Genomic DNA, 14,479 nt, shown 5'->3' with positions numbered 1-14,479 from the left:
GAATGGATCCCAGAAGGGAGGCAGTGGCTGCGTCTGAGCCCGTGCTGCCCGGATTGCTTGTATGGTGTCCGCCGCTGCCTCCTGTCCCTCTTCATGAGGATGTTCCAGTGAGATACCCCCAGCCCACAAGCCCACTGTCCATCTCACATGCTAGAAACAGGGCCCAGGCGGGCTACAGCTTGTTCTGAACCCAGTGGTGATAGACAGCATGAATCAAAGCGCTTGATCCAAAGCAGGGCAGGGCTCTTTCTGAATCACCCGGGGGCTCATGGCTCAGGCTCTCCCCGGACCCAGCTCAGCCCTTCCACAGTCCTTTGGCAGCTAGGCCATCATCTCCTCTTCCCAGCACCACTTGGGTCTCATCCCAGTAGCAACGGGTGCTCTGCTGCATAAAAGCCAGTCTGTGTGGCCGGAATGAAATGCATCAGTAAGCGTTGCATCCCTGCCTGTGAGGGGACCCTCTCATCTGCTGGGAGGTGACGTTGGATCCAGGTCCCCCGAAACAAGGAGCATGGGATCTAGCTCCTTCCGTCGTCTGTCCACAGAATGGGAAAGATTCTTCTGGAGGAGCCCAGGGGCCCAGCGGAGGGCTGGACGCTGGCTACGTGCTCTCCATGACCCGCTGCCACCCTCCAGAGCTCTGGAGGTCATTGTGTCCTCCTGGGCCCTGATTTGGGGGCCTAGGTGACCCTTGCCATGCATGGGGATGCTTAACACTGTGACCAAGTGGCCAGCCTGCTCCCAAACCTCCTTTTCCTTCCAGGGTAAAGGTCAGGATGATAACTCACTCTTGGCTGCCCCCTGCCCAGGGCCCTGAGCAGGGCTGAGCTTTAAACCTTCCTGTGTGCTAGGGTGGGTGTGGCGCACACCTTCAGCACAATCCCCTTCAAAGCCAAAGTTCCTTGAGCACTTTCTCTTCTTTCTCTGCCATCTCCTTTGGTTGGTTGGTGGTGATTTAAAATTTGCTTTCTCTCATGTTTATTTCGCTGCCCAGTGTCGATGGGTCTGGCTGTATTTTGAATGACTTCAGCTAGTTTGCCACTCTCAAACCCTGCTAGTGTATTTATTGTTGAATATTTACAATGATCTGAATCAAAGTGAATTAAAACAGAGCTATTTTATTGTTCCGGTGTGTATGGTGTTTTTCTTTTTTTAATTTTTATTGTCAATCTGATATACAGAGAGGTTACAGTTTCATACGTTGGGCATTGGATACATTTCTTGAACTGTTTGTTACCTCCTCTCTCATTTCCCCTCCCCCTTCCCCCATGAGTTGTTCAGTAGATTCATACCAAGTAGATTTATACCAGTAGATTTATACAGTTTTGCAAGTATTGCATTTGTAATCATTTGTCTTTTTACCCTGTGTCTCTTGATTTTGGTATTCCCTTTCAGTTTCCTAGTTCTCATACCAGTATACACGGTTTCCAATGTACTCAGATAAGATACAGGGATAGTGCAGGTACAACCTCCACAGGAAGGGGATACAAGAGGATCATCAATAATAGAAGGTACGGTTTCACATTGCATGTTGAATGTAATTACAACAGTAATATAACAGTCGTTTCCATAACATGGAGTTCATTTCACTTACCATCATCTTATGTGTTCATAAGGGCATAGCTATTGGGCTCTTGTGATCCTCTGCTGTGACTAGCCTAAACCTGTGCTAATTGTTCCCTATGAGGTAGACAATAGACTCCATGTTTCTTTGGGTCTGCCTCACATCACTTCATATAATTTTATTGCAAGTCCTTCCATTTCCTTAAGAATGGGGCAATGTCATTCTTTCTGATAGAGGCATAAAATTCCATTGTGTATATGTACCACATTTTCCTGATCCATTCGTCTACTGAGGGGCCTCTGGGTTGGTTCCAAATTCTAGCTATGACAAACTGTGCTGCAATGATCATTGTTGTGCTGGTGGCTTTAGTGTGTTCTTGTTTGTGGTCTTTTGTGTAGATGTCCAAACGTGGGGCTGCTGGGTCATAGGGGAGCTCTATGTTTAGCCTTGCTCGGAATCTCCATACTGCTTTCCAGAGTGGCTGAACCAGTTTACATTACCACCAAAAATGAAGTAGGGTTCCCTTTTTGCCACATCCCTTTCAATATTTGTTATTGTTAGTTTTCTGTTTATAGGACATTCTTACTGGGGTGAGATGGAATCTCAATGTTGTTTTGATTTGCATTTCTTTTATGGCCAGTGATGTACAGCACTTTTTCATATGTCTCTTGGTCATTCTCATTTCCTCATGAGAGAAGTCCCTTTTGAAGTCTTTAGCCCACTTGTTGAGAGGGCTATTGGTTCTTTGCGGTTTTGTTTTGGAGGAATGTAATTTTTTTAGTTCTGCATATATTTTAGGTATGAAGCATTTGTCCATTATATAGCCGGTAAAGATCTTTTCCCAATCTGTGGGCTTTCTGTTTATCTTGCGAGCTATGTCCTTTGCCCTGCAGAAGCTCTGCCGTTTGATGCAGTCCCATTTGTCCATCCTTTCTTTGATTTGTCGCATATGTGGGTGTTTGTTGAGGAAGCTCCGTCCTGTGCTAAGAAGCCCGTGTCTTTCTCCTACTCCTTCCTTTAGTGTTTTCAGGGTATGTGTTTTAATTTCGAGGTCTTTGGTGCATTTGAAATTGATTTTGGTGCAGGGTGATATATAAGGATCTAGTTTTAGTTTGTTGCAGGTGTTGAACCAGTTCTGGCAGCACCATTTGTTAAAGAGGCTATCTTTCTTCCAGACTATTTTTTTAGCTCCTTTATCAAAGATTAAGTAGGCATAGTTCTGTGAGTTCATTTCTGGGTCTTCAATTCTGTTCCATTGGTCTTCAGGCCTGTTCCAGTACCAATGCCAAGCTGTTTTTATTAGTATAGCTTTATAATACAACTTGAAGTTTGGTATTGTAATTCCTCCAGCACTGTTCTTTCTGGTTAGAATTGTTTTGCTATTCCGATCTTTTATTGTTGCATATGAATTTCTGGATTGCTTACTCTATTTCATTAAAAAAAAAGTGGTGTTGGGATATTAATGGGTATTGCATTGAATTTGTAGATACCCTTTGGCATCATTGCTATTTTGATTCTATTAATCCTCCCAATCCAGGAGCATGGGTGGTGTTTCCATTTCCTTAGTTCTGCCTTAATGTCATTTTTCACGTTTTTAACATTCTCATTATAGAGGTCTTTCACTTCTTTGGTTAAGGTTATTCCTAGGTATTTTATGTTTTTTGAGGCTATTGCAACAGGAGTTGCTTTCCGGACTTCAGCCTCGGCGTTTGGGTCATTAGCATATAGAAATGCCATTGATTTTTGAGGGTTTATTTTATATCCTGCAACTTTGCCAAAGTTTTGGATCAGCTCTAGTAGCTTGGGAGTAGAGTCTATGGGGCCCTTTAGGTATAGGATCATGTCATCTGCGAAGAGAGAAAGTTTAACTTCATCTTTTCCTATTTGGATCCCCTTTCTATTTTCTTCTTGCCTAATTGCTGTGGCTAGGAATTCTAGCACTATGTTGAAGAGAAGGGGGAGAGTGGACATCCCTGTCTTGCTCCCAATTTTAAAGGAAATGGCTTCAGTTTTTCACCATTTAGAATTATGCTTGCTTTTGATTTGTCATAGACTGCCTTTATTATACTCAGGAGTGTTCTCTGGAATCCCAGTTTTTCCAGGACTTTTAGCATAAATGGGTGCTGGATTTCTTCCAAGGCTAAGGAATGGTGGTGAGCAGAGGCTGGGTTTACGCTTCCTGTCGAGTTAGTGTCCTCGGCCTGCCATGTTCCCTTGGAACCCACTTAACAGGTCTCCCTGAAGCAAAAGTGTGCAATCCGGGAGCAATGTGTGCAGAACCCCATATATCACGGAGCTGGGCTATCCAGGGGTCTGATGAGCTGGATGAGGCCTGTTGGAGCCTCAACTCCTTATGGCAAAAATCAGGATGACATAACTCCCACATAAACACATGTCCTGAGGATGCTAGGAGTTTACCTACACCATGGCTCTTCAGGGGTTCAGGTCCCCAGGAAGCTACCAGCACTCACGTGGTCTCTTGGTGTCTGGAATTCCCTTTCTTCTAGCACTTCTCTAGGAAGTTCCTGTCTCCACTCCTGGGCCGAGCTTTGCTCTGTTGTGAACATCTCCCTCTCTGCCGCATGTCCCCAGACAAGACCCAGACTTGCTACAGGTTCACCTTCCACAGCTGCAACATGAAGCTGCCACCAGGTGGCAGCATGCCACAGTGATTTCCCCGCCAGAGCATAACAGACTGGCCAGCAGGCGGCCACCCAGTCACCCTGGTCCTGTGCTTTCAGAGGCACCCGGGTCTCCACCAGAGTCCCTGACAAAGAGTTGAACCAGGAAAATGCCCAGGTCAGAAGTCATTCCTCTAGGATGCTCAGTCATTCCCCTGCATACACTCAGAGTATAAGCAGATTTCTCTGTGTCCATAATCAGCTTCTCTGTAACCCCTTTGCTCATGTCGAGGAGGAAGGGCACGGGAGCCCTGCGGACCCCTGCTGCCTGGTGATACCACTGGCAGACATGAGGCCTGGTCAGACGACAGATGGAAATCCTGGGTCAGGATAGGAGCCGCTGGGAGGTGAGGTGGTGGTCGGCAAGACTTGAGAAGTGAGGACTGGGTCATGTGTTCTAGGTGATGGGTATAAGAACTCTGTCCCTCCGGGCATGGAGACAAGGGAAATCCCAGCTATGATTCAGGTTAAAGTCTGCTTTTGAACCCTACTGGCTTGTAGAGTTGGCTCAGTTCATGGCTGAATTCTTCTAGGCCTAGGCAGCTGGGCAGAGTCCCTGATGGTGGTGACCACCATGGGGAGCTAGAAGCCCTCCGCCCCCTTGCTAAGGTGCAAGGGCAGTCTGCATGAGGACTTTGCTTCCACTGCAATTCTTTTTGTTTTCCTTTATTGTCAAAGTGTGATACAGAGGGATTACAGATTCATAGGAAATGCAGTGATTATATTTCTTGTTCTACTTGTTAACTTCTCCCTCATTTCCACCTCCCACTCCCCTGTCTCCCAAGAGTTGTGCAGTTGGTTTACACCAAATGGTTTCTAGGTGCTGCATTTAGAATGGTTTGTCCTTTTGTTCTTTGTCTCTCAATTTTGGTATTCCCTCTCCCTTCTCCCATTTTATTACCCATATAGACAATATCCAGGGTACTCAGATGTAATACACTGGTAGCAAGGGTACATCCACAGCAAGAGAAACAAAACTAGACAATCCACTCAGTAAAACAAACCGACAAGGAAACAGGGGAAAAAAAAGTAGTATGAGTTGACATGGCATGTTGAGAATAATTACAACAGTGGTATAACTCTTGTGTCCCTAACGTGGGGTTCATGTCACTTGGCATCTTTTTATATGGTCCTATGGGTGTAGATATTGGGGTATTTTCGTCTTCTATCATGACTGGCCTATTCCTGTACTAGCTATTCCCTATGAGGGACACCATAGGGTTTATGTTTCTTTGGGTCTGGGTCACTTCACTTAGTGTGATTTTTTTCCCAAGTGCTTCCATTTCCTTACAAATGGTGCAGAGTCATTCCTTCTGATGGAGGCATACAATTCCATTCTTTATATGTACCACATTTTCCGGATCCACTCGTCTACTGAAAGGCATCTAGGTTGGTTCCATGTTTTAGGGATGACAGTTTGTGCTGTGATGAACATAGTTGCCTCCAAACCCACTGCAGTTCTTACAAGCCCAACGCCTTTTTTTCCAGATAGGATAGGTATCTCTGCCATTCAGCGCAATACACAGGTGGATTGAAAAGGTCTGGACCCAACTGGATATAATGGAGGATTGTGGCCACGTGTCTCTGACTGGAGCAACAGCCCCTTTCCTGTGTGTCTCTTTTTGCAATAGTCTCCCAGAGCATGCATGCCCACTTCATGTGCCTTTGAACTTGGGGAAGACATGCATGCCATGGCTGAAGGGAGGCCCAAGCTCCAACTCCAGAAAGGGAAGAGCCACCAGCACCCCAACCTTTGCTGAATAGCAGGTGTCCTTTTTCCAGTTTTCTGAGCCAGCTCAGGAGTTGGAACAAAGCTGGGATTGAGGTGTCAACCCAAGGCGTGTATGTCCTCCGTGGGGGTGGACGCACTGTCCAGTTTGGTGTCTGTGACCCTCCAAAGCTACCCGAGCTCCCCTGCCAGGTAGGGCCCCAGCTCTGAGCCAGGTAGCGGCCACTTCAGTGGTATCCTGGGGATCGGAGTTGGGACACCCAAGAAATGGTGACTGGCTGTCTACATACCTCATCTCCTCACTCCTTCCTCTCTGCTCTCCTCTGCTCTGCTCAGCTCCCCTCCCCTTCCCTCCCCTCCCCTCCCCTCTGTTGCCTTCGTGATTATTTATTGGTGTTTTAAACAAATTTTGCTGAAATCATGTGCATGTAATGTTTCTGCTGCTCCTGGCGTTTCGTTAAGCTTCAACGTGTAGAGTGGGGAGCAACAGGAAGCCCCTCTCCCCAGGGTCCGTACACGGGTGTCTGGGATCTTGGCGCTTCGGGGGCATGCTGGGGTGCAGGCCCTGGAGTTTGGGAAATGTTCTTTTCACAAGCTTCTGTTTGCTCAGTTTCCTTCCTTCCTTCCTTCCTTCCTTCCTTCCTTCCTTCCTTCCTTCCTTCCTTCGTTCCTTCCTTCGTTCCTTCCTTCCTTCCTTTCTTCCTTCCTTTCTTCCTTCTTCCCTCCCTTGCCTTCCTCTAACCATCTCTCACTTTCTGCCAGTATTGGGGCTTGAACTCAGTGCCTTGGCACTGACCTGTAGCATTTTGCTCAAGGCGTATGCTTTACTGCTTGAGCCACAGCTCTGCTTCTAAGGCTTTTTATTTGTCTCTTCTGTTACTTCTTCTTTTGATTTACCTCTTCTTTTTGGAGATAAGAGTCTCACAGATTTCCCAGGCTGGCTTTGATCCACAGTCCACACATCTCAAATGGCTTCTAAGGGTTGCATTTTTAATGGTTTGTCCTTTTATTCTTGGTTTCTCGATTTTGGGATTGCCTCTCCCTTCCACAGTTTTCTTACCCATATAAACAATATCCAGGGTACTTGGATGTAGTACAGTGGTTGAAAGGGTACAGCCACAGCAACGGAAACAGAACTAGACAAACCACTGAGTCAAACAAACAGACAAGGAAGAAGAGAGAGAGAAAAAAAGGAAGGATACTACGAGTTCACATGGCATGCTGAGAATAATTAAAAGAGTTTTATAACTCTTGTTTCCGTAACGTGGGGTTCATTTCACTTGGCATCTTCGAATATATCCCTATGGGTGTAGCTATTCTGGTATTTTGGTCTTCTATCATGCCTGGCCTATTATGTACTTGCTATTCCCTATGAAGGCGACCATACAGTCCATGATTTTTTAGGTCTGGGTCACTTCAATTAGAATGATTTTTTCCAAGTGCTTCCATTTCCTTACGAATGGTAGTGTCGTTCCTTCTGATGGAGGCATACAATTCCTTTGTGTATATGTACCACAATTTCCGGATCCACTCATCTACTGAGGGGCATCTAGGATGGTTGCATGTTTCAGCAATGACGAGTTGTGCTGCGATGAACCTAGTTGCCACCAAATCCACTGCAGTTCTTACAAACCCAACGCCTTCCTTCCAGATAGGTCTGTATCTCTGCCATTCAGCACAATAAATAGGTGGAGAGAAAAGGTCTGGACCCAACTGGAGAAGTTCCAAATAGCAAGCCAGTGTGGTGGGCCACCTTGCGCTCTGGCATCTCTGGTAATACCGTGTGGTACACGGCTTTTTGCCAGACCTGAGGGTTTCTCCTGGGCTTCTATTTGCGTCTCTTCTCCAGGATGCTCCTGACCCGAGGAAGAATCTTGGCCTCTCTGAAGCTTATGGTCTAAATCTGTAAAAGGGTAATGAGTGACATGGTATTTATTGAGCAAAGTAGCAGTACCTTGTCCTGAGTCCTTCCTGTGTGCATGGCTACACACAGTTCATAACTAGTAAGCCAATAACAAAGAGTAGGTTAGGCTGTGTGTCAGGCAGAATGAACAAGGCTCATGCTGCAATGTGAAGACCCAGATGCAAGCAGCTTCCAATACTAAGCCTGTTTCCTGGTATCCTTTCTCCCTTGGCCCTTCCCCTCCACCCTTTCTACCCTTCCACCCAGCAACTCCCTCCACTAGACTCATCTACCAGGCCTAGATTAGGACCTTATTCTATTTCAATCGGGTAATAACAAAGTAATATGAATTACTCCTAGTTTACAATATCTTTCTGATATTGTACTAATTATTAATTAGCAGCACTACAAATTAAACTATCTTATACCCAGGCTTCTGTGTATCTGTCAGCTATTATCACAATGCTGCATAATGCCACATAACAGCCCAACAGCTACCACAAAGAAGGCAGTTGCCCCTTACTACCGCCTGGCTCCGAGCCTCAACATTCCAGGGCTCCTCTAGTGTCTCTCAGACTTCTCTATTGTCTCTGACATTTCTTGGTCCAGCACACATGTGGAAGGGAGCAAGACCTGCCAGAAAAGCACAAGAATCTGGCTCTGGTCATGTCCTCTGAGACAAGATGAGGATTAAAGGCAGCCTGCCCCAGCCTGGTCAACATCACCGTGGTGAAGGGCGTCCACCCTCCTTGAATCTGGTCAAACACTGGAACTCAATGGCCAATACAAAATGGTAGCAGTAACTGGGCCACAAATGCCAGGACTTAGGAGTCTGGAAGCTTCCAGTTCCCATCTCCCTGGTGCATAGGAAGCTTAAGGAGTCCCATGGAGATGCCCATGTGGACAGAAACCAAGGCCAACACACCTTGTCAGACTTGTGAGTGCCCATGTCGGAAGAGCCCCAGCTGAGTGGCCCCAGCCTACATCCTGTGGAACACATCTGTGCCACCGTGTCAGGACCTACTTGGTTGCACGCTTGCGTCCTGGCTCAATTAGAATGGTTGCTCTGAGTTCCAGAGTGTTCGGGGAGGCATGTTGCATAACTATAGACAACCAGAATAGACTGCTGGGTGCAAAGCCAAGGAAGAAGTCAGGAGAGGAGGCCCCAGTAGGATGCCACAGAGGAGCAGACGAAGGCCCTCACCATCACCAAGCGACCACTCCCACTGCCCTGTGGCTGGGGACAGACACCCAGTGGTTAGCCATGATATTTTGAACTGCCCCATAGAGATCATCCTATGTTAAGAAAATGAGGGAAACTTTCACCAGCAAAACAAATACTCAGTCCAATTCAGTATAAGGAAACATATTCAGAAAACAGCCATAGAAGTGGGGCCTTAGGTTCTGTTGGTTACATATGTATATACATTAGTCAAAATACCTACAACCGAACAATTATACTATAAAATTTAATTACCTTGTAACTCATGAGTACCACGAATTTTCAAATGATTAAAAACCAAGTGCTTCTCAAAAAGGTATACATTTAAAAGTAGCTACTGACTTGGATACAAATTACCAGTGCCCAGTTTGACTCTTGAAAAAACATGCATTCGAAATCAACACCCAAAACTGGAGGAAAAGAGAACTATTACCCATGAGGGTCTTCTTCAGCACCAATACCATCAGCATTCTTTTAACTACTAAAGACGGAAGTGGAAGTGCACCTACACTGAACCACAAATGGACTGTAGTGAATAATACACCATTCAGAGGGAATGAGAGATGGTAATGTGTGCTACGTGTGGTCATTGAAAGTACAGAACAGGGGTGTGTATGCAGGTCATAGATGAGGCCTGGCATTTATTGTTCTTATCATGATGTGGAAATGAAATTCCAAGTTAATGTCCAGTTTTCTTTTTCCTACAGGTAGACAAACTGATTGAGAATAAGATAAAGAGAAGATTTGGCATTTCTCAGGGATGCCTCCGTGTATTGCAAAGGTGAACTGAGATCTAGGGTGATAAAAAGACATGATACTACACACATGAAGGTACAAAGAAGGCTCAGAAGAGAATGACACCAAAGGCAGAAAATATAACACTGTTGGCAGACTTGAAACAAGAGGTTTTTTTCGAATTATCACAGAGGAAGTAAAGAGATGATGGTATTAATAACAGAAATACCTGCATAGTTAGAAAATATCAGAACAAGTGACTAGAGATAGTTAGATAGATCGATCGATCGATCGATCGATCGATAGATAGATAGATAGATAGATAGATAGATAGATAGATAGATGGCTTAAAATTGATTGGAAACTGAGCTCTCACAGAGGTTGTTATGGAGAGGATACTTGGCAGTATTTCCCTGAACCAAGGTGGAAGGTCTAGATATTAAACAGTGATAGTCAAGAATTGCTAGAGACAAGGTCTCTGGGAGAAGTTTGATTGGCCTTGAGATTAAACAGTGCCAGTTAAGAATTGCTAGAGCCAGGGTCTCTGGGGAAGGTGAGATTGGCCTTGACCAGGGGAACCTGGTGTCTCTGCCTGCCCTAGGCTGAGCCCACAGGTGTGGGCCATCAACACTGATCTTTTCCCCTTCCCTCCCAGACCCCCTAGTTAGGGTGTGTTCTGATGTTGGCTGGTTTTTCCCATGTCCTTCTTCATTGGAATAGAGTTGTATTGATTTTTTATCTTTCTCCATAGATTCTAGGGAATCTTCAGCTCCTGAGATTCAATCCTTTGCTTCAGTTAGTCGGGACTGTAGGCTAGCTACTTGATTTTGAATCTCTTTTCCTTCTGACTGGTCTTTCCTGCTGATTTCCATGTCCTTGCTATAATTACCTCTTAGGTCCTGCATGGACTTCTTTACTTCATTAACTTCATTAACTTTTTTTTGAGTGCTGTCTCTCAAATCTTAGCTGGGTGACTATCTTTTCTTTTGACTCTTTTCGTTCATTTATCTTTCTATTTGTGGAGGCCATGAAATTCTCCATTAATTTTTGCTTTGAATCCTCACACTGTAGAATAGTTGACTGAAGAGATTCAAACTTTTCAGTTATAATTTTTATCAGTAGACTTTGTAGATCATTTTGAGGGTTCTCTTCTATGTCTTTGATTGACTGCTCTGCTTCCTGTTTGTTTTGAGTGGGAGATGATACTCCATTGTTTGCCATCTTTCTTGTGTTTCTTCTGCCCATTTGGACTGGGAATGCCAATCTACAAGCACATGTGAGCACTGTTTAAGACCCAAAGCAGACCTTACCAAGCACTGTTGTATATATCTTACAAGTTCACAATTATATACAGATACCTTGTATACCCATATATACAATTAGATTTGGTGTTCCTAAAGAATACAACTTTGATATAACAACCAATCCTGAGCCGTGTATTCAGTAGTTACATATTTACTGTTACAACCCTATGAGTAATTTTTGATCTTATATTAAGTTCTTTTTGGATGGGCTGGCTTTGTCTTTGAAGCCCTTTGATTCACTTAGATTGAGCAGGGATACCTTCTATCCAATAACCAGGGGTCAATGGAATCTGGAGGTCCTGGAAGTAAGTCAGGAGGGTAAGTTAGAGGTAGTAAAGAGAATAGAGTAAAATGTATGGGGAGGTTGATAATTTTAGATTAGTGTCAGTGACGCGGATATGTGGTGACAGTAGAATCAGTAGAAAGAACAAGGTTAAAATTAGAGAATATGGAGAATTAGCAGAAAAGAGTGCAGGTGTTATTCATAAGAAAGTAATTTTTAAAGAAAGAGAATGTGAAGAGAGAAATAAAGAAAAAATACTGGAAGACAAATGCACAAAACAGAGGAAAATCATTTAAAAATAAACCCCATAAAATCGAACAACAACCACAAACACAAAAACTTGAAAAGAAAAAAAGAGGTAAAAATGGAAAGTAAAAACCCAACTACATTTCCAAATTGCAAAAAATTTAAAAAAAAAAAAGGTTAAAATTTTAACGCCTGGCTCTGAATAGGCTGTGGACTCAGCAGGGCGGGCCACCCCTGGCCTGGTTTACCCAGCTGAGAGTTGCTTGCCTGGGGGAGGCTCCTCCCTCCTGGGCGGGGCGGCCTCCTGGCCAGAGATGGCTATGCAATTCAGCTCCGTTTCGGGCTGAGAATTGGGCTTCATCTGTGATGGGACTGTTTTTCTGTCTCGGGAAACATTTGTTTTCCCATTTGGTTGTTCATTGTGACAGCAGCTGCTCCCCGCTTTTGGTTTTAATTTAGAAATTGTGGAGGGCAGGGCACATCTGGCTGAGTTCACCTGAGTGCGTGAGCCCTGGTCTAGGCAGGGTTTGTTCTCCTGGGCGGAGTTGGCTCTCACTGGTCGGTCCCTCTTGCCCTTTTCAAAGATGGCCCCTTTGTCCTCGCTTTCCCCAGGCCTGCTTTAGTTCCAGTCTGGTCTGACCCTATGCCAGTGTCAAATATGACGCTTTGTTCTGGCAGTGGGGGAAGGGCTGTCTTCCAGAAGCTGCTCTTGGGCACGTGTTAGAATGTCTTTTGTGTGTTACTCACGCTTCCTCTGCATTTCAGGCTGTCCATGCTCAGCCTGTGATTTGCTGCTGCCAGCTGGATGCATTCCTCCCGGTCGCTGCTGTGTGCTTTAGGTGCGGACGGTGTGGGCACTGTGCAGGCACCAGCACTGGCATGGCAGCAGAATGCGGCATGGAGTTCAAATCTGTGTTTTCAGACCAGCAAAGTTGATTTTTTCGTCCTGACCAGAATCCCTGCAATGTTATAACTTACTGGGCTGTCTTCTAACATTAAAAGTGTCTCTGGAGTGGTAAAATTGCGATGTCGGAGGGCTCTGCTGCTCCTACGCCATCTTCTGAGAAGGTCCCTGTTTGGTGTTGAGTTTGTTGTGTGTGACCCTTCAAAGCTACACAAGCACCATCCCTGCTAGGGCAATAGCTCTAGGCCAGGTAGGGGCCACCTCATGGTATACTGGGGTCAGAGTGGGAACAACCAGGAAATGGTGACTGGCTGTCTACATACCTCACTACATCTCCTCATTCCTTCCTGTCTGCTCTGCTCCCCTCCCCTCTGGTGCCTTCCTGATTATTTATTGGTATTTTAAACAAATTCAGCTGAAATCATGTGCGTGCGATGGTTCTGCTGCTACTGGCGTTTCATTAAGCTTTAATGTGCTGAGTGGGGAGCAAAGAGGAAGCCTCTCTCCCCAGGGTCCTTACACAGATGTCTGGGGACTTGGAGCTTGTGGGGCATGCTGGGGTGCAGGCCCTGGAGTTTGGGAAATGATCTTTTCACAAGTTTGTGCTTCTCAGTTTCCTTCCTCCTTCCTTCCTTCCTTCCTTCCTTTCTTCCTTCCTTACTTTTTCCTTCCTTGCACCCTTCCTTCCTTCCTTTCATCCTTCCTTCCTTTCTTCCTTCCTTCCTTCTTTTCTTCTTCCCTTTCTTTCCTCCCTCTACCCATCTCTCACATTCGGCTACTACTGAGGCTTAAATTCAGGGCCTAGGCACTGACCAGTAGCCTTTTGCTCAAGGCGAGTGCTTTAGTACTTGAGCCACAGCTCTGCTTCGGGATTTTTATTTGTCTCTCCTATTTCTTCTTCTTTCTACTTGTCTCTTCTTTTTTGGAGAGAAGAATCTCACAGACTTCCCAGGCTGGCACAGTCCGCTGATCTCACCCTCCTGAGTAGCTTCCATTACAAGCATGAGTTGCAGCGTCCTTTCTGTTTTTCTGTCTCCCCACAGGCAGGCCTCCTCCTGTGGGCTGGGGGCCTCTGGGCTGGGCTGGAGGAGGGGGAGGTAGGCACTGGGCAGTGGCCATCACGTCCACTCACACCAGAAGCACGTTTTTGGGGTTGCTTTTGCCACTTCCTCCCCTGCAGCCCCAAGGGAAGGATGGCAGGCTTGGAGAAGGCATGGGTCAGGGGCCACCCGTGGCTTTAGGCCATAGACCATGTTCACCAGGGTCGTTGTCTCCTCCTGGTCTCAACCAGATCACTGTTGTTAGAGTTTTTTTTAGATTCTCAAAGATTCAGAGCCCAGTGGTTTCCTTTTGCTCCAATACAAACCTGCTTTGGCTTTGCAGTCTTCCCAGATTGAAGACTTCTAGTTGCCGAATCATGGTGAGGTCTTTGATCTGGACAATACCACTGGACTTCCCTGGCCAGAGCCCGGCTGGGGAGCTCTGCACACCCCGAGCCCTTCTGCCAGGGCCAAGTCTGGGCAGGACGGGAGGCAGGGACCGGGTTGCACCGAGGAGAGAATGGATCCCAGAGGGGAGGCGGTGGCTGCATCTGAGCCCGTGCTGCCGAATTGCTTATGTGGTGTCCTCTGCTGCCTCTTGTCCCTCCTCACGAGGATGTTCCAGTGAGATGCCCCCATCCCACAAGACCACTGTCCATCTCACATGCTAGATACACGGTCCAGGCGGGTGACTGCTTGTTCTGAGAGCCAGTGGTGACAGACAGCATGAATCAAAGCGCTTGATCCAAAGCAAGGCAGGGGTTGGCTCTGTCTGAATCACCCAGGGGCTCGTGGCTCAGGCTCCCTTCAGACCCAGCTCAGCCCATCCTCAGTCCTCTGGCAGCTAGGCCATCATCTCCTCTCCCCA

The sequence above is a fragment of the Perognathus longimembris genome, unplaced genomic scaffold, assembly GCF_023159225.1.
Source record: "Perognathus longimembris pacificus isolate PPM17 unplaced genomic scaffold, ASM2315922v1 HiC_scaffold_5230, whole genome shotgun sequence".
Taxonomy (NCBI): domain Eukaryota; kingdom Metazoa; phylum Chordata; class Mammalia; order Rodentia; family Heteromyidae; genus Perognathus; species Perognathus longimembris.
Note: the sequence above shows the minus strand (reverse complement) of the source record.